General features: G+C 39.7%; 1 non-coding gene across 1 annotated transcript; it reads left to right on the top strand.

Annotated features, from left to right (window-relative positions):
• The first annotated feature begins 16,827 nt into the window (after positions 1–16,827).
• LOC122449066 lies at positions 16,828–16,950 on the top strand. Its single transcript, XR_006271882.1, has one exon. It is a non-coding gene; the product is annotated as a small nucleolar RNA SNORA26 (small nucleolar RNA).
• The last annotated feature ends 3,416 nt before the right edge of the window (positions 16,951–20,366 follow it).

Here is a 20,366-nt window from a genome sequence, read left to right as displayed (position 1 = left end):
TTCATTTGCTATTATTTTCTCCAATCTGAGGGCTGTCTTTTCACCTTACTTATAGTTTCCTTTGTAGTGCAAAAGCTTTTAAGTTTCATTAGGTCCCATTTGTTTAGTTTTGCTTTTATTTCCAATATTCTGGGAGGTGGTCATAGAGGATCTTGCTGTGATTTATGTCGGAGAGTGTTTTGCCTATGTCTCTTCTAGGAGTTTATCAGTACTTTTTAATGAAAACAACTTGACCAAAAATCTGTCACAGAATTTGAGACCCATTAAAAAAAGTTTAATGAGAAACCTGTGTCTTCTTCTGGTCAACACTGTAACTCCCTATAGTACTACTTTGGTAAGAGTTGCTCATAAGCTATTTCTGGTAAAACAATTTTCAAATTATGCATTTGTATTTCTAGGGTGGAGCTTCAGGTTTGTTAACCTTGTGTTGAGAGAACTCATCTGTTTTAATGACATCTTAAGCATTGGTGCAACACTTTCTAGATTAGGACAGATGAGCAAAGAGTAACTTTTATATGTAAGCTAATTTGTAAGGTCAGATTCTATAGTATAAAAGCTCCTGTTGCATATAAAATTTTGTATGGTTACATAAATGAGTAAATATGTCATTTAGTTTCCCAGTTATGAGGATGTGTGTTCACATTTATAATAAGTAGTTAATCTAAAATGTGAGGCTTAAACAGTATTGAGTACTGCCCTGCTAGAGTTAATTGTATACAGGTTCTAGGAAAAATAAAAGATACTGGAAGCTAAAAAAAAAAAAAAAAAAATGTCATTGCTATTTTCTTGAGATGTTTGCAAGGCAATTGAATAGAGAGGAAGGAAAACATGGGTCAGGAGAGAAAAGATAACTCAAGAAGCAATGTCCCAGAGCAGGAGTTAGTGAAGTAGGGCCTGAAATCCAAACTAGCATCTGTTTTCGTAAACGTTTTACACGCCACATCCGCTTGACAACTTACTGTCTACCACTGCTTTCACGCTGCAGTATCAACCTTGAGAAGTTGTGACAGGGAACTTAAGCTCACAGGACCTGGAATTTTTGCTGTCTGGGACTTTACCACAAATGTCTGCTGACTTCTGGTCTAGGGGAAGGAAAAGAGAAGTACAGATCGGGATGTACAGTGATGAGAGAAGAGAAGGGAGTTAGATTTTGATGGCTTCCGTTTCCTCCCATGACAAATTAAATAAGAATGTGAGGAGTTGGGAGCATTTGTAAAGTGAAGTTTTGAAGTTCTCTGTTCAGTGAATTTACCATCAAAGTGTAGTAGAATTCAAAGGAGTGGTATTGATTGCTCCTTGGAGTTCTGGTCACAAATTTAAAGTAAACTCAAGTTTTAAAAGGGACTACCAGTTAAGATGTTATAATAAGTTTATGCTTTGCCATCACTTCCTCTCTTCCAACCCACAGCAGTGAGAAATAAAATATAAAAAGAATAAAGAAAAAAGGGTTGATTGAGCTCAGGAAGAAGATAATCCTCTCAGTTTACTCAAACAGAGCAGAAAAGTAAGACAGTATTTACAGCTGAAGCTGTGAGGCTGCTGGTAACTGGTCTAGAATCAGGCATTGGTGGTTATAAATGCATATCCCTCAGGTTAGGGGATAAAATATGTTATATTTCAGGCTCTCTTAAAGCTGAGATCTGGGCATATACATCACTTAGGTTTAGCAGAAGAAACAAAAAGGCTTAGCAGAAGAAACAAAATGTCTAGAAATTTGAAGCATAGAGGAATTTAATACAAAGAAAATCACTGGGAAGGTGAAGAAGCAGCTTCTTAGGCTGGGTATCTTGGGATGACTTCCAGAACACCATGGGGACCAGCCACTAGGGGGCCACAACTTTTGCAGCTTTGGGAGCTGCCCTAGGTAAGCAGCTGCTCAAAATCTGGACATCAGGAGAATGTTAACTAGAAACTGCCTCAGGAAAACACTGCCCTTGCTACCCATCAGAGACAAACAAAAGCTTCAGGAAGATTGCTTCTACCTCACTTGCACTTTCCTAATCCAGCATGGATGTACTTAATTGGCAGAGTCTAAATCACATCTGAGAAAGAATTTGTAGCTTTCCGTAGAATTGATGCTTTTGAACTGTGGTGTTGGAGAAGACTCTTGAGAGTCCCTTGGACTGCAAGGAGATCCAACCAGTCCATCCTAAAGGAAATCAGTCCTGAATATTCATTGGAAGGACTGATGCTGAACCTGAAACTCCAATACTTTGGCCACCTGATGCGAAGAACTGACTCATTTGAAAAGACCATGATGCTGAGAAAGATTGAAGACAGGAGAAGGGGACGACAGAGGATGAGATGGTCGGATGGCATCACCAACTCAATGGACATGAGTTTGAGTAAGCTCTGGGAGTTGGTGATAGGGAAGCCTGGCATGCTGCAGTCCATGGGGTCGCAAAGGGTCGGACACGACTGAACCTAACTGAACTGAACCTCTCCAGATAAAAGGAAACAGCAATGAAAGTGAAACTGGTTCAGTTGTGTCCTAGTCCTTGCAACTCCATGGCTGTAGCCCAGTAGGCTCCTCTGTCCATGGAATTCTCCAGGCAAGAATCCCGCAGTGGGTTGCCATTCCCTCCTCCAGGGAATCTTCCCGACCCAAGTATCAAGCCACCCTGGCTCACGTGGTAAAATATCTGCCTGCAATGCAGGAGATTCAGGTTCACACTTACCACAGTGAAGTGTCATAACATACATTGTTGCTGACCGGAGCCCCAGGGTCTTTCATTATAAAGAATTATGAATCTTTTGAAATAAAAAGGGGGAGGAAAAAGTCCTCAGGAACAGAAACTGAGTCAGATCACTTCCTGGGTCCGTGAATGATCTGGTGAGCCCTGAAACACCATTGTTGTATTTATATAATGTATTTCTGAAAAAGAGTCTGAACCAAGGAACCACACTGCAGAGTAAGTCTTTTAAGAGTTCCTACTTGTAAGGCTTAAGTTAGATATAAAGGGAACCCAGAAAATTATTTTTTATTGGGGCAGTTTAGTGTCTATTGAGGTCCCTTGTATGTTTCTTTTCTCCCCTGAATGTCACTAGATTAAATCTTACAACTAAATTTCAGGATTTTTGGAATTTATACCTTATCTGCATTGCCTTACAATTCCATCAGTATCCAAGAGTTTTATGTAGCTGTATGTCTTCTTTTTTTTTAATATTTTAACTTTATTGGAGTTGTTGTTTGGTTGTAAAGTCGTATTTGACTCTTTGTGACCCCATGGACTGTAGTGTGGTAGGCTACGCTGTCCTTCACTATGTCCTAGAGTTTGCTCAAACTCATGTCTACGAGTCGATGATGAAATCCAACCATCTCACCTTCTATCACCCCCTTCTCCTCCTGCCTTCAATATTTCCCAGCATCAGGGTCTTTTCCAATGACTCGGCTCTTTACACAGTTGATTTACAATGTTGTGTTAGTTTCAGATGTACAGAAAAGTGATTGCTATACATATATTCATTTTTGTTAGGTTCTGTTCTCATATAGGTTATCACAGAATATAGGGTAGAGTTCCCTATGCTATATAGTAGGTCTCTGGCAGTATCTATCTTATATGTAGTAGAGTGCATGTGTTCATCCAAAGCTCCTCATTTATCCCTCCCCCTTATATCATATTACTCTTTAGGGAAGTAATCTGTACCAAACAAATATTGGATTCTCTTTATCAAGAAATCTACAGTCCAATGAAATAATAGCAGAAAATAGATCATTATGAGTACATACACTTATGTTTTTATTGCTTATATTGATAATAATACAATATGCAAACGTCCTGAAGTATATAAATAAAATCTATCTGTAATGTAAGTTTAAATCTGTAAATAAGGCTCAAATTAAACAAGGAATAGAGCATTCTGATTAATCAAGTATTTTAGACTTCACCTGATTAAAAATTTAAATAAAAATACTTATTGAGCAGGATCTCCCTGATGGTCTAGTGGTTAAGACTCTGTGCTTCCAATGCAGGGAGCATGAGTTCAATCCCTAGTTGAGAAACTAAGAGCCCTCATGCTGAGCAGTGCAGATGAAAAATTAAAAAGAAAAAAATTATTGCACCCCTTGCACATTTAGGGTGATGATTTCAGTGTCACAAGTGATACAAAGAAGTATCAAAAAATGTCCCTACTTTCCCAAATTTTAGCTTATGTATTTTTAAATTTATAGAATATTTTATAAAAGCTATTCAATATCAAATATCTAATTGAAGTGTTACTCAGATTATTTTTAAAATTGCTCTGGATGTTCAGAGCAGAAAAGGGTTAATGTGGTCTGATCTGGTCAAAGAGAACTTTAGAGTCTGTGTTTTTAAAGAGAAGTTGGAAAGTTTTAAATGGCTAACATATAAATCTGGAAACAGAAATGCAGAAGACATGCTCCATAGCATCAACTTCTTAGATAAAAGGGTGTTTGTACAGGAATCATGGAGAAATAAGGTTACGTGGTGAAAGACCTGGATGTCAAAGACATTAACCCCCCAGTAGGTATTTGGGGCCAATAGAAGACTTTGGGGCAGATAAAGATACTATGAAAGCAAGAAAGTAGGACTAACTGATGACAAGATACAAGTAGGGTTGTATAAGAAAGACATTAGAGGTTTGAAATATTGTTGGTGTTATAATATAGTGCCAGGCATGAAAGGTTACACCTCTACTCCAAAGTAAGGAGAAAAGTGAAGAATAAAGGTCTGAATAAGAAAAACATTAGGATCAACCAACAGACACTCATACTAATTATTAGCAGTGAGATGACAACAAGAAATAAAAAACCAGAGACTCCAGAGAATCCTGAACGATTCAATTTAGTTAGGAAAACTGAAGTATTTCTCATGAAAATAGTGAAAAACAGGAAAGAAAGCTGTTTTATCTCAAACCAAGTATTCTTGTAATTTTGAGGGATAATTTGTACAAGCAGCCCCAAAATTAGTAGCTGACAATGTGTATGTTCATGTTTTATCTCAAGCAATAGCTTTTTACTTTGTCATAATGCTAAGAAATGCTAAGCACATCTAATAACTTTTTCTAAAAAGCAACTTTGACAGTGGAAGAATAAATATTCAATAGGAGCATAACTGTTCACCAGGTCAGGCATATGGTGAATGTTTCATTGAGTCAGTGCTCCTGATAATGGCCAGAAAGCATAAATAAACAAACACAAGCATGTGTATTACTCATTAAATCATCCTTGATGGGCCTTAGAGACTGAGTAAAGAGAATTTACAAAATGACCAGTGCAGTTTAAGGGCTGACTCATGGAAGGAATCTTAGGAAACCCAAGCTTCATGTTTAGCTTATACTTCTCTTCTTGCTTTGCTCTGTTAACAAAAGTTGTTGGCCTTGGCTAATTGATGTTTCAAATAGATTAACGTAATGGACAGAACGTCATTGATGTTGGAGATTCATTCTTGTGGAAATGTAAAGAAATTTTAATCTTCCCAGTATCTGGTTCTTCTTCTGCTAAGTGTGTTTTATTAACCATGTCAGGAGTTTTGTTTTGTTTTTTCCATTGCGGGATCCATTCTACCACCAGGCAAAAGGAATTCTCTCTCACTCTGTGACCTCTCTGTCTGACCTAACGTCAAGTAACTACAATCTATTCCAAGAATTGAAAACCTAGCTTTCCTCTGCCTCCTAAGGTCATGTGTTTAATTTTTTTTAATTTGTTTATTTGTCTGCACCAGGTCTTAGTTGTGGCACACAGGATCTTTCAGTTGTGGCATGAAAATTCTCCATTATAGCATGTGGGACTATATAGCATGTGGGTCAGTTCCCTGACCAGGGACTGAACCTGGGCCCCCTGCACTGGGAGCGTAGAGTCTTAGCCCTGGGCTATGAGGGAAGTCCCATGTGTTTAGTTTTTTAGCTCACATACTTCCAATTAAAACAGATTCAGTTGCAGAATAGATGATAAAAGGTGGAAGACTCTCAAAGGACAGGCATTTACTTCAAGTTATATAAATATGGGAGGGAACGAAAATTTATTCCTGGTTTCTACTGGGAGTGTTGGGCACTTTAAAATTCAACAACTCAGAAAACATCTTTCAAGAGAGCATCAAAGGAATCCTGTGACCCCTGGCAAGGTCAAGAATCATGAACAGACATTATCTTCCAGATCTGGAGGAGGAAATCATATCAAAGTAGACTTTAAATCAAAGTGAACATTTTATCAGTCTCATGAGCTAATAAAAAGGTTCTGTATCTTGAACCCTTTGCAAAAATTGCAAAGGACAACCTTTCTAAGTATCTACCTGCTTCTTTATCTGACTAAGCTTTTAGTCCCCGACTTTTTCTGCTTCTCATGTGGCCAGAACTCCAAAAGGCCTGTCTCATCCCTGTAGGGAAATAGAGAACAAGTCAAGAGCTTCAGGCTGTAAGAGAAGCTAAAGGACTTGGAAGGTCAGATGACTAGGCATAGCTAACTGAGAGTTTCCTACCCATTACCCCTTTCTTTAAATTTTGCTGTTAACATGTCAGGAGAGACTACCCAGATTGATTTTTAGGTTCTTTAGCACGATGTGTGATGAGCTTTGTCAGGCTATGTTTTGACACCGTCTGCACTTGAAGAAGAAGAAATCAACCCCAGAAAAGTCTCTGATGCTCTTAGTTAACTAGTCAATATCTCATTAACTATGAATCTATCTGAATAGTTAAGGGAGACAACGTGTCTTCAAAACAAGCACATGTTCTCCCTGAGACAAAGTCTGAGTTTGTGTCCAGGGCCCGCCACTTAGGAATGTTTCACCTTGAGCAAATTGTTTCAACACCATAGGTCTGAGTTCCTCAGCTGTACAATGTAAATAACAACAGTGCCTGCTCCTCAGGGTTCTGAGAGTGAAATGAGCTAACACATGTGATGCATTCAGTCCAGTGGTTGTCCCCTACTTGGTGCTCTGTACAAGTCAGCTGTTGGGATGTTGTTACTATTCTGACTCACAATGAAAACTTGATAGCACCACAATAGTACTCTCCTTTTGTGAAATTGCCTAATTTTCCTAGGATCCCTTATCTATCCTGTCACTGTACCCTTACCATGTTATTTCCCTTATCTGGATTAACCACTGACCCTCCTTCCACTGAGTGATAAAACCTGACACCAAATTTAGGATGTTTTCTCTATCTCACTCATTTCTATCCACTCTGATCCTTTCTCTCATTCCTCATCCATCCTATGTGACATATTCTACATTATCCTGAATAACCTACATAAAGTAAATACACCAACACTAGAGTTACTCTTGCCAGTAGCAAGTTTGTGTTATACCGAAAATATAGTGTTGCTTATGCATATCTGGATGAGAGACATGTTTTCATTTTAGAAACCAAACAGGAAGAGGCTATTCTATCCCCAAAGGGGTTTTTAAGCCCACTCCATTACTGTAGCAACAAGGCAAGCACTAATCATACCAGGAGAAGGCAACCATTAAAGCTAAGGTCTCCGATCACAGCAGAGAGAAACTCAGAGGCAAATACTGTATATACTCAGAGCAAGTGCATAAGCAAAGACTAAAACAGGGGCCCTTAAGCAAGAAGAAAACTGCTGTGGGCCAAAAGTGAATGATGACAATATCACAGGACACACAGAAGAATATCTAGACTGAACTCAAACTATTCACTGAGCCTCCATGGCTTATTATTATTAACCTCCATGGGTTATTTTTTCTCACTCGAGAGGAACTGAAGGTGGAAAAATCACTTTGTCCACTCTTTAGGTGTTCCTAGTAGAAATAAAAATCTGTATGTCATTCTTATTGTAAAAATTGGGTTCAACTGTTCTCAACAAATCAATTTATCAACTTTCATGAGGTCTTCAATTTTCATACATGACAGAAATAATCCAATGTGAGCATGTACCTGGGGTTTGCCCTACAAGACTATTTCCAGTGGACTACTGATTTACAAAGTGGGCAAAATACCATCAAACATCCTCTAACCACAAAATACCATTGTCTTAACCAAATCATTCTTTCTGGATATTCTGTCAGTGCCTTTATATCTCACTAGAATAACTTAGGTTGTTCTTGATTTGTGCATAGATATGGTCCTTCCATGGGTCCAGATACTCCAGGCTTTCAAATCATTTTTTTTTTCTTTAAATGGATGATTTGAAAATTTTAATTTCTTACAACCTTATATTTAAAAACAATAAGATGTTTTACAATATCTTATGTGGATGCGTTCACAATTTCAAATTATTTACTGGGTTCGCATTAGCTGTCCAGCCTGCAGACCTTTTTTTCAGTTGGGGTATAGTCGCTTTACAACGTTGTGTGAGTTTCTGTTGTACAATGGAGTGAGTCAGCTATATGTGTACACGTGTCCCCCCTTCTGCAGCCTCCCTCTACCCCCACCCCACCCACGTAGGCCACCCGAGAGCACTGGTATGAGCTCTCTGGTCTGCACGGCAGGCCCCCACGAGCTATCTGTTTTACACTTGGCCGTGCACAGATGTCAGCCTCCATCTCCCAGTTCATCCCACCCCACTTCTTCCCGCCCAGGGTCCATACATCCATTCTCTACATCTGCATCTCTACTCCTGCCCTTCAAATAGGTCCATCTGTACCATTTTCCTAGATTCCACATATGTGCATTATACTCATTCTTCCTATCAAAACTGAGAATAATTTCATTCTATTCGGATCATCCCACTACTCAGTACTTTTTATATTAGGGCTAATAACTCTTATACTCACTAGCGTATACATGTCTTGCTTCTTTAGCTTCCTTGTAATCTCCAGGTCTAGAAAGCAGAAATTATTTTTCCTTCTTTGGAAAACTTCAAAATGCTGACTAATGCTCTGCGCATAGTAGGATAAACATTTTACTTTACTAAATGACTGAAGAAATTGATGAAAGGCCAAATAAGTGCTGTAAGAGGGATAACAAGTTTCCTCTAGGCTCTTGGAACTTTAAACTGGAAAACTAAGAAAATTCAAATTCTAACAAATTCCTTTAGGAGAGTATCATGGGATTGGGGTTTGGGGTTCAAGAAGGCTGAATGTATGTAATCTAAACTCATGAAGACACATACACGTAAGAGCTGTTTTATCATTGTCTTTCAATGCTTTTCACATCATTGACTTTTTCCACGGGATGGAGGCTCTAAAGTAAAGAGGGAAAGGAAAACTCATTTTGGCTTACTCTGCATAGATCCTCATGGATCAATATAGGCTGTTAAGTGGTTACTTAAAATAAGTGTTTTGTTGTGTTGCATTTGTCATTGGCCTTAAAACCTCTGGCTGTTGCATAGCTTTGGGATTAGGATAAAAAGAAACCCTATAACCTAGAATAACCTCTCCCCCCCACATTGAAGAGGCAGCATCTTTAAGAGAGGGTAAACTTTGGGAGTCTCTTACCAGAGGCAGTGTTGCCCCAGAATAATAAGGATATTCATTTTTTGGTCCCATATTGTTCCCTTCAGTACCATTTTTTAATCTCCTCTGGAAAACAAACTGTCTGATACTAAAAAATACTTAAAAGTTCCAAATATCTGGGAAAAGAAACAAAATTGTTTTTGAGTGGGAGCTGCAGAGTAAAAGAGATATGCCCAAAACACAATGAGGTATTGATGGAATGGCTTATAAATAGAATGCTGGTAGAAGAAAAAAAAAAAAAAAAGATTTGAATTACAGGAACAGATAACAAAGAATGTGAGATATGAATTGACATCTGGGGACTCAGGAATGTGTTGGAAAAGGTTACCATAAATTACATTCTCCTGCTACACAGCAATAATAGTTGTCACACAAGAAAAGTGTATTTAAATTAAAATTTTCCCTTAAAACACTGCATCACAAAATATGTCTCCATGTGAACTTTAAAATGAGAGAATGAGTTGGCAAGCCAGTTGAGCCATTTGAGAAGCTTATAATCACTCTTGGATTCATCAATATGCAGACAACCTTAGGCAGAGAAAAAGGGAGAGGAAAGATTAATTCCTTTCCCAGATTCATCTTTGTACTTTGCAAGGATTAGTTTCCTAGTTTTGCTGTTAATCTCTTAACTATGCTGGTATATCGAGCCACTCATTGAAAGGAAGACTCCAGGTCCTATACCTACGATGGATTCACTCAGGAAAGACTAGGAATACTTTTTTCTAATCTTCAGAGCTCATAACCTGTTCTCCAGTGAAAACAATTTGCATTTTTTCAATGTTACCAAGACCCCTAGGTTGAGAGTTCTGGCCATATTGTTGATCAGTTGTGTGACCTTGGGCAAGCTCCTTAACTTCTCTGGTCTTCAGTTTCTTCATATTTAAGATAAAGCAACTGAGCCTAACACTTTTCAAAGTCCCTAACCATTCTGCAGTTCATGTTAATGGATTAATACATGGCACAGATCATAATATATGCCAAAAAATAGGATCTAGATCCTTGTATTTCCCAGTTTCAAGACTTCTCTTCACAATTGTGTCTCCTGAGAATCAGAGACAAGGCAATGGAAATGGATTAAAAAACTATTTCATTTACTGTAAATATTTACCTTTTGGTTGAGTCAATGGTGAATTGATCTCATCGTGACTACATAAACTCTATAGAATGCAATAGAATTATCTGAAAATACAGTGCATGTGGTAGGGAATGATTTCCATTTATTCCTTTCTCTTCTTTGTGCTAACATTCATGGGTAGGTTCTAAATTTAGAGAAATGGATTTTTTCAGGTCACAATTACAGTTACACAGTTATATCTCTGTGTTGGGCCTCTCAGCTTAGTGTGGTCATCCCTGCCTCTACATCAGGAATAATGTGTTTTTATTGTTTAAATGTTGGTGGATTACACATGTCTTGAATCTCCTGACAAGGATGAGATGTCAATATTTGTACATAATGATTGCTGTGTAAGATATGTGGTATTTACAAGCTAACAAATGAGTAATATTCACAAACAGAACTGAGAATGTAAATGTATTAATTCAATTTGCTAATCCTTGCTCCCCAGATATTAGTTTAAGTATAATCTTTAGCTGTAATTTGTATGTTTAAAATAGTTACAGAAGTAGCCAATTATTTGAGTCAAGGAGAAATCTATGAAAGTTAAGTTGGAAAGAGTGCCAATTTTGATCCATTTACTATCAAGAGGGTACCTTGAAGGAAAAGCCCGAAGCACTGGAGCTTGGATTGACCACTGCAAATAGGAGATGACAGTCAAGATGAGAGATGATGAGAAGACTTTGGCAGGGGTGAAGATTGCGTCAATAGTACTCAGAAAAGCTGACACATTGACCCAAGTAACAGAAAAAGACCACTCAGTCTCCCCTCCACATTTAGGCAAACAGGTCTTTTAGTCACAGGAGCCTTCAACAGGAAGTCCTGAGAAAGAGACAAAGTTGAGGAGAGCAGCCACGAGCATCTTAGAGATGAATGCTACAAAGCCATCTCCAGATTCTTTTGAAAATCAAGAAAATCTCTAGCCTGAAAATTTGATGATTATTAAGATACCCTCACATCCTTCCTTGAGAGTTGTATATTCCCACCAGCAGGAGCGAGATCCTCTCAACCCTGTCAATGTTTTCCTGAATTTCTATTCCAAAGGACCAGGAAGGTCCTTTACCAGTCAAATTCCATTCTTTCTTGACTGAGTTTTCTTGCATACTGCCATGTGCTTGTGAATCCCAGCTCAGGCACTAAAGATATTTTAACTAGTTGGGATAACTGCTTCTACAGAAAATTCCTTGTAACACTTTAAATGTTTTATCCAAATGTAAGTATACTGATGTGAAACCCATTGTTAGATACCTTTCTGTCATGTGTCTCTGTTGAGGCTCTTTGTCATTCCTAGATAACCAAGATATTAGAAATGCTGGAGCTGTTTTTGCTAATGCCTTCAAGAGCTTCTGGAGCTTCAGATATTTTTTTTTTTAATATATATCAACTGATAATAGGCAGGAAACTTAATGATTATGGAGTTCATATTTCTCACTTAATAGATGATTCAACTTCGCTGTCTGGAATTTTTTTTTCCAATCAGCAATCCTAATCCTTTCCAGTTTCAAGTAACATCCATGTTATTGTATTTATTTTGTAATTTCATCAGTATGCGTGTTTTCTCTTTGCTTTTCAAGCAATCAATAAGCATTTTGTTGGGAGGATTCTTCCTCCTCTCTGAGTTACTCTAGCCGATCTAGGAGACGGAATGAACTATTTATATAGTGATATTTCCCTAAAAAATCATTAAAATCTGAAAACAAGGTAAAATAAATGAAGGAACAGGGACCAGCAGATCCTGAGCTTCTGTTCCAGTTAGCCAGTCTTTGCCTTCAGCATACAAGTAGAGGATTCTGAAAGAAGAAAAGTGATGGTTCTTTTCTCTTCAAAGGTGATCAAACCACATCTGGAATAAAAGATTCCCTCCTGGACTCTTCAATTTAAGAGGAGTTAGACAAGCCAATATGTGCTCAGAGGATAATGAAAAATTCCAAGACCTTGTACCGTAATGACGGATTGAAGAATAATGTAGACTTTAAAGAAGAAAAGACATAGGGGCTAGTGAAAACTATCTTCAAATATTGGAGGGTTTTGCAGTACAATTGTGTGAAAGAGGATCATGCTCCATAGAAATATATAACCTCAATATCTCTAAAATCAGTGACCTGAGGGTACAAATGAGGATCCATCAGTGTCTGGATTTTATTTAACTGCCGCTCCCCACTTGAATAACTGCAGGGTTTGGTTCCACCCTGTTTATATCTGCGTGCCCTCAGAGTATTTTCTTAGTACTTTCCACTTGTCCCCTCTTGTTTATTTCCCCTGTCACCTCCATTGCCTGTGAGGGAAGGACTTCAGTCTACCGATGCTGCTGGTGGAAACCCTATTACTCTGCAAGGGGTGTGGTCTCTTCATGCCTAAAAGCTTCAAAACCACTGAAACCCAAACGTCTATGGATCCTTTAGGCTAAACTGATGTTGCTTCTGAATAGGTCTAGGAGAGGAGACCTTCCCCTCTCCCACTAAAGCCAAGATCTGGTTACTGGGGTAAAACTGGAGACCTAATTCCTTTCCATCACACCCAAGGCAGCTCACTAAAAGTTTCTCTTTTCCAAAAGCTCTTCCTATCCATAAAACATATATTCCTAAAGCGTGACACCTGGATGAGAGGGGCTGGGGCTGACATCAGTTTCACATATTCAAAGTCAGAATTAAGCTCTGACCAGAGCAAACTGGGACTGATGAAGGAAGATCCTGGAGATGCTTCAATGTAAGTGGCTTTATTAGCTCAAATGCTGGAGAAGTGGGTTTAATCCCTGGGTCAGGAAGATCCCCTGGAGAAGGAAATGGCACCCCACTCCAGTATTCTTGACTTGTGAAGAGTCACATATGACTTAGCAAATAAACAACAATAACAAAACAGCTCATATGTGCTACCTGGAGAATTTTTCCCCTGTCACTGTTCCCTGTTCAAGTGTATATACTCCATGATCATTTGTTGGAAAGTGACCTGGAGAAGATGCCAGCAGCAAATGAGTGTTTGGACTAGATAACCTTATAGATTCCTTCCAAGCCCAAAACTGTAGAAGTCTAATCCTACCTCCTCTCCAGGTGCTAGAATGTTGGTGACAGAGACAGATCAGTAGGGCAGTAAAAACACAGGCTTTATGACGAATACCATATGATATCATTACATGCTGACTCTAAAATGACAGAAATGAATTTATCTCTGAAACAAAAACAGACTCACATAGAAAAAAGACTTGTGGTGGTGGGAGGTGCTAGGGGAGAGATGGGGTGGGAGTTTGAAATTAGCAGATGGAAACTATTAGCACATAGAATAGATAAACAGCAAGATCCTACAGTATTATTGTTGTTCGGCTATGTCCAACTCTTGGGGACCCCATGGACTGCAGTACACCAGACTTTCCTGACCTTCGCTGTCTGTCAGAGTTTGCTCAGACTCACGTCCATCGAGTCAGCAATGCTCTCTCACTGTCTCATCCTCTGTCTCGCCCTACTCCTTCTGCTCTCAGCCTTTCCTGGAATCACGGTCTTTTCCGATGAATCAGCTCTTTGCATCAGGCGGCCAGAGTATTCAAGCTTCCGCTTCAGCATCAGTCCTTCCAATGAATATTCAGGGTTGACTTCCTTTAGGATTGACTGGCTTGATCTCTTTGCTGTCAAAGAGACTCTCAAGAGTCTTCTCCAGCACCACAGTTCAAAAGCATCAATTCTTCATCATTCAACCTTCTTTGGAAATGGCACTTGGTCTTCTTTGGAAAAGGAAATGGCAAGACTATTCTTGCCTGGAGAATTCCATGGACAGAGGAGTCTGGTAGGCTACAGTACATGGGATCACAAAAAGTTGGACACCACTGAGTGATTATCATATTCAGTCTTCTTTATGGTCCAACTATCACATCTGTACATGAAAAAGCATAGTTTTGACTATCTGAATCTTCATTGGCAGTGATGTCTCTGCTTTTTCATTTGCTGTCTAGGTTTGTCATAGCTTTCCTTCCAAGGATTCTTGGAATGAACCCTTAGAAACTACTGTCTCTCTATTGGAAAACAGTTCTCTCCAATAGAGCTTGCTGCAGTGATGATAACACTCCATTATCTATGCCATACAACACAGTATCCACAAGCCACATGAGCCTATTGAGTATTTCAAATGTGGCTGGTATGACTAAAGAACTGAAAGTTCAAGTTTAATCAATGTAAATAGCCACTTATGCCTGGAGTCTGTCATGTGGAAAAGACAGTTCTGAAGTCTTAGAAGAAGGGAGTTGAGAGAAAAGTAAGTTTGAGTTGCATAGGATAATGGCGGACAATGGAAGCAAAACCATGAGATTAGAGCCAGGATGCAGCAAAAGTTAAAGAGGATGATAACAGGAAGCGACCTAAAAGACCCTCTAGTACAATAGCTTATAATGTTTCTGAGGCTCAGGTACCCTCTGGGAAATGTTGAAAGCAACGGATATTCAGAGTCAGTAATATGCTCAGACTAATTCATATGATAAATTTATATGAGGTTTCAGGGCAAGAGAGTTAGTAATCCCTAAAGCTCATCCCTTGTCCCCTTTCCAAACCACAAATCCCTGCTTGGGAATTCCTGATATAGTAAAACACCCCGTCATCTCTAAACAGAAAACTAAACCACAGAGCCTCAGGGTTGGCTCAAAACCATTCATTTATCATTAAGCTTGGCTTCCATTGTCTCCCTATCTGATCCTCTGTACATCTTTCTTTACCCAGAGTCACGTACACTTGTGTTTGATCTGGATAGTAGAGCTAGCAAAGATTTATACATAAAACTCAGGAGTTGGAGTACGCCCACTTAGATTTATTTGAAAGTGCAGTGTTTTTAGCAGCACTTAACCTTGTTCTCCTGTTTTTTGGAAATGAGGGAGCCACTAGTTCGATATTCAAAATGCAGGAAGAACAAGGTGCATTTGATTATCTTTCCTTTCTCTTATAAGAATAAAATGTGGTTAAAGTACATCAATAAAGAGACATCTTGTTCCTTGGTGTTTGATTAGGAGAGCATTTATGCAATTGATTTTCCAAGTTCTTAGTCATAGAGCAGAAAGGTCCCCATACGTTTCAGGAGTGTTAACTGTTAAAAATAGTTTCAGTTGCTGGGTAAATACCAATTTGCAGCAATTGGAAAGAAAAATTTCGCATGACTATTTACATACATTGTAGAGAGACTATTAGCATCACCTTGAGCTATCGGTTGTTTGCTTGTATGTGTGAAGGGAGAAAAGCCAATGCTTAATACAACACTTAGAACTCACATTTGCTATTGTATGTTCATAAATATTAATCTAGAGAGATAATTAGCTCCATAAATTTTACAATTAGCCTTTCAGAAAAGAAGTGGGTGCTGATAAAAATAAGGCATGCTTTTAAGCATCTCCACTGCAAGTGTTTTCACTCTAACAGCTTTGAGTCAGGTCAATCTTTGTTTAATCTTTTCCTGAAATAGGCATGTTTTACACTTATTCCATCTCCCCCTTGGGAAGATAGCCTTGCAACAAGGAAAATAGGTTTCTATTCTTAAAATATAGGTACCACCTACTTTAAAAACTTTTTTTCTTTTTTTCTCTGGAATACTCTGGGATGACATAAAGGCCATGGTTCACCCCCTTGGAGATGATTCCAGATCAGGCCAAGGGAAATGTACATAAGTGTATTCCACAAGTGAAATCAACATCTTTATTTTAACATGTTCTTCTGCATGTGTTGATTTAAAACAATGCTCTAGTCCTTAAATCTGAGAGTGAAATCCTACCATTTAATGTCAGTCACAAAATGGGGAGATGTTGGTCCCAAAGTCTAGGTCAATGCCCTCTTCTAGAAGCTATGAGGTATTGTGGGGAAACTAGTCCATTGGAAGCTAACAGTCCTGAGTCCTAGTACCTTTCTTATTAAGTCTAATTAGTATTAACTAACTGGGTAAACTTGGATAAATCACACAATTTCCCTTTCTTTTAAAAAAACAAACTTATGGCTGTGCTGGGTCTTCACTGCTTGTGTGGGCTTTCCACTAGTTGCAGCAAGCTGGGGCCACTCTCTGGTTGCACTGTACGAGCTTCTCATCGTGGTGGTTTCTCTTGTGGAGCCGGGGCTCTAGGGCTTGTGGGCTTCCGTAGCTGTGTCACATAGACTCCAGAGATTGCAGCAGGCGGGCTCAGTAGTTGTGGCTCTCAGGCTCCAGAGCATAGGCTCAAGGGTTATGGTGTGGGGTCTCAGCTGCACCATGGAATATGAGATTTTCCCTCATCAGTGATCAAACCTGTGTCTCCTGCATTGCTAGGCAGATTCTTTACCACTGAGCCACCAAGGAAACCCAATTTCTTTTTCTTTGAAATTAAGAGATCAGTCACCCTTTCCAGTGCCCTTTTAAGGCTGACGCAGTGCCATAAGAGGCTAACACAGGAGGGTAAAGAAAGTATCCATAAAACCCAGAGAAGAGATTTTTAGAACTCTTCTCTGGATCCTGTCTGGAGTCACAACTGAACCGGAAGATTTTAAGTCTTAGCACTTACTAGTATGTGTGTAGTTAATACCAAAGTCATTAAATTTAAACTTGACCTTCAATAAATTAATTAATTAATTAATTAAGAGATCAGCTTGCTTGGTGGATTCCTAATCTGTCTATACATTAGTTAACATTCAGGTTCCTGGGCCTCTCTCCAGTGCTATTAAATGAGAATCTTGAAGGAGAAGGGCCCAGGTATCTATTTTTTAAGACAAGCTCCTCTAGTGGTCCTCATACACCCAAAGGAACCAAGTGGGTTTTCTGCAGCAGCTGGTGAATTTGGTGGTCTTTACTATTCCTTTGTTTTCTCAATGTCTGTCACTGACATGCTCCCATGGATTGATGTGGGGACGGTGAGGAGACCTCTAGAAGAAAGGGGCTGCTCATCCTGGACAAGTAAATAAAATACAAGATGTGAACAGAATCATAGGTTGGTTGTGACCTTTCCAATTCACTTGAGGCTAATTCTTCACTGTGCAATGAAAAGGGTTGTAGTAGTAGAGTGTTAGTCGTTCAGTCCTGTCTGACTCTTTACAACCCCATGGACTATAGCCTACCAGGATCCATGGGATTCTCCAGGCAAGAATACTGGAGTGGATTGCCTCCTTCTTCAGGGAATCTTCCCAAATCAGGGATGGATCCCAGGTGTCCCACACTGCAGGCAGATTCTTTACCATCTGAGCCACAAGGTAAAAGGTTGTAAGACTGCTCAAAATTTTCTCTTGAGGCAACCTAAAATATTCTCAGGATAGGAAATGATTTTTCTGTCTCACACCAGCCATCACTGATCATTGGTGGATCCTGAATCCTTGTGTTGTGAAGGACAGAAAGGTCACGTCCAGGGCCAGCCCGTGTTCTGCTCTCAGACCTTTTAAGAAGTCTGACACATGCCAACTTCAGAGACCTGGATTCAAACCCCAGCCCTGCCGTTCTCAGCCATGTCACCTTGACATGGCCTCCTCTGTTTCCACATTCATTAAAAAATAGGGATAATAAAACTTATCTCATAAAGGAATCTGAAGACTAAATCAATAATGTTTGAAAAGCTCATAATTTAAAAGGTAAAAAATATTAGTTCTTTATTCCCCTACTTCCCTCGAGCAAAAATTCATATCTGATCTATCAACAGAACTTCCAATTAAGCCAGGGCCATACCTGGAAGATGAGAATAATTGCAAATGGATAATGAGTGAAATAAAAGAAAACACATATATAATGCTTTGTGTGTCCCTGGCACTGATCTAAGCCCTTGAAAAACTCATTTATCCACATCTGCCCTTTTAGAGATGAATCAACCTAAGACAAAAGGGTGAAATATCTGCCCAGAGTGACACAGTTAATAACTGGACTGCAAGTATCCATGCTCTTAAATACCTTTCTGAGCTACTCTTGGGATGGAGACAGGGAGGGTAAGAGGATGGAAAGGAGTTCACATCAACATCAGCGAGTAGGATGAGAAGCCCACAGACCCTACCATGACCGAAATGCACACTTTATGTGGCCTGCCTGGGATTTATTGAAAAGTCATGTAGGACATGCACATATCAGTTACTTTAATCTCCCCCACTTCAGTTTTATTTTTGTAACCAACCTGCTTTATTCATTTCACTCATAAGCTTCCCTCCCTGACCCCAAAGTGTCTGAGTTTGCGATTACTCTTTTTTTAAATTTTTAATTATTTTTAATTGGAGGATAATAGCTTTACAATATTGTTGGTTTCTGGCGTATATCAACATAAATCAGCCGTAGGTATATGTGTGTCCCCTCCCTCTTGAAATATCAGTTTATCCGGTGAGTCCCAAGGTTGCATACTGAGATTTGTAGTTCAATTCTTTTCTTATTCTTTTTCTTAATGGGAGTGGTTTTCCCCTTCCTGGTTTTCCTACTAAAGAAACCAACTTAACTAAATCCGAAAGGAGGAATGAGGGCCCAGATGATGAGGAAAAGTAGCTTCTGGCTTTCTGTGCTTCATGAGGAAGACCCTAGGTTGTGTTAGGAAAAGACATTCACAGCCCCGAGAGTTTACAAGACGATCACAGTGTCAGCTGGCCCTCACTCACCCTAAAGAGGAGAAGCTGGCAGGAAAAGTAGTGATTTCAACTTTCTGTTTTTACCAAACATAAAATTTTAACTGTTGAAAACAAAGAGGCAACCCCCTTCTAACAGCTTACGTGTTAAAGAAGCACAAAATATTTCCTCCAACAGAACCATCAGTTCTGCAGTTGTACATGTTTCCCACTTGTCACTCTCCTCATGGGCTGGTGGCCCCATGATCCATTCAGCCCCCAAATCTCAGGGAGGCTTGAGACCACCTCCCACCCCCTAGGATCTTCCCAGTATTGCTATTGAACTTGGAGCCATGGGAGGAAATTTGCTTCAACTTGAAAGCTTTTCACTGAAAGGAAAAGGCAGCTCAGTGAGACAAATTACCTTGGTCTCATCTAGGACCCCACACCTGACATTCACTCCTCCAAACCTCAGAGGAACCTTGTAGCTTCTGTGATTTCGAGGTTGGTCCAGAGACACTGCTGTGCCACTCTGGGTTACCCAGAAACATCTTGGGGAGCCATGGGTCTCACCTTATGATTTCCCCCAGCGCAGTGAGGCTCAGTGTGGTGTCTGGGTCAGGGGGACAAGCCAGGGGCAGCTCTTTCAGGGCTTGTAGATGATTTAAGTCTGCTCTTAATAATTAATATATTTTGGCATTTCAAACAGCATTAAAGAAGTACATTAGACATGTATCGTTATCAAAAGAAGCCATCCCTGGCGGCTCAGTCAGTAAAGAACCCACCTGCAATGCAGCAGACCCGAGTTCGATCTCTGGGTCAGAAAGATCCCCTGGAGATGGAAACGGCAACCCACTCCACTCCTCTTGCCGGGAAAATCCCACGGACAGAGGAACATGGCGGCCTACAGTCCATGGGGTTGCAAGAGGCAGACACGACTTAGCGACTAAACCACAACATTACCTGAAAGTCGTTAATGGAACTAAGAAGCCTCTAGCTATTCTCAGGGTACTCCAGGCTTGATCATGTGATTAAAAAACATACCCTCTCCCCCATTCTGGTGTGAATGCTAACATTAGCAGAGCACCGCCTCCTTCCATAGAAATGTCAGTTTAAACTCTCCCTGCTGTTTTCAAGTTCATCCATCTACGCAGCCCCTAGAGCTTTCATCCACCATCAACTTACTGGGTCACTACACTGTTCAACCCCTTGGGTTAGCTAACTGTGGTGGTAGCGTTCGCTCCCCTTTGATAGGACATGAAACCAAGGATGGTGAGCATTCAGTGAATACTCCAGGGTCCGGCCAGCTGGGGAAGAAAACATGTCCTTTCCACACCAGAGGGCAAGAGCCACGGTCCTCACTGTTCACAAGAGAAAAAATTAAGA

This window comes from Cervus canadensis, chromosome 10 (genome assembly GCF_019320065.1).
Source record: "Cervus canadensis isolate Bull #8, Minnesota chromosome 10, ASM1932006v1, whole genome shotgun sequence".
Classification (NCBI taxonomy): domain Eukaryota; kingdom Metazoa; phylum Chordata; class Mammalia; order Artiodactyla; family Cervidae; genus Cervus; species Cervus canadensis.
This window is presented reverse-complemented; position numbering and strand designations above follow the sequence as displayed.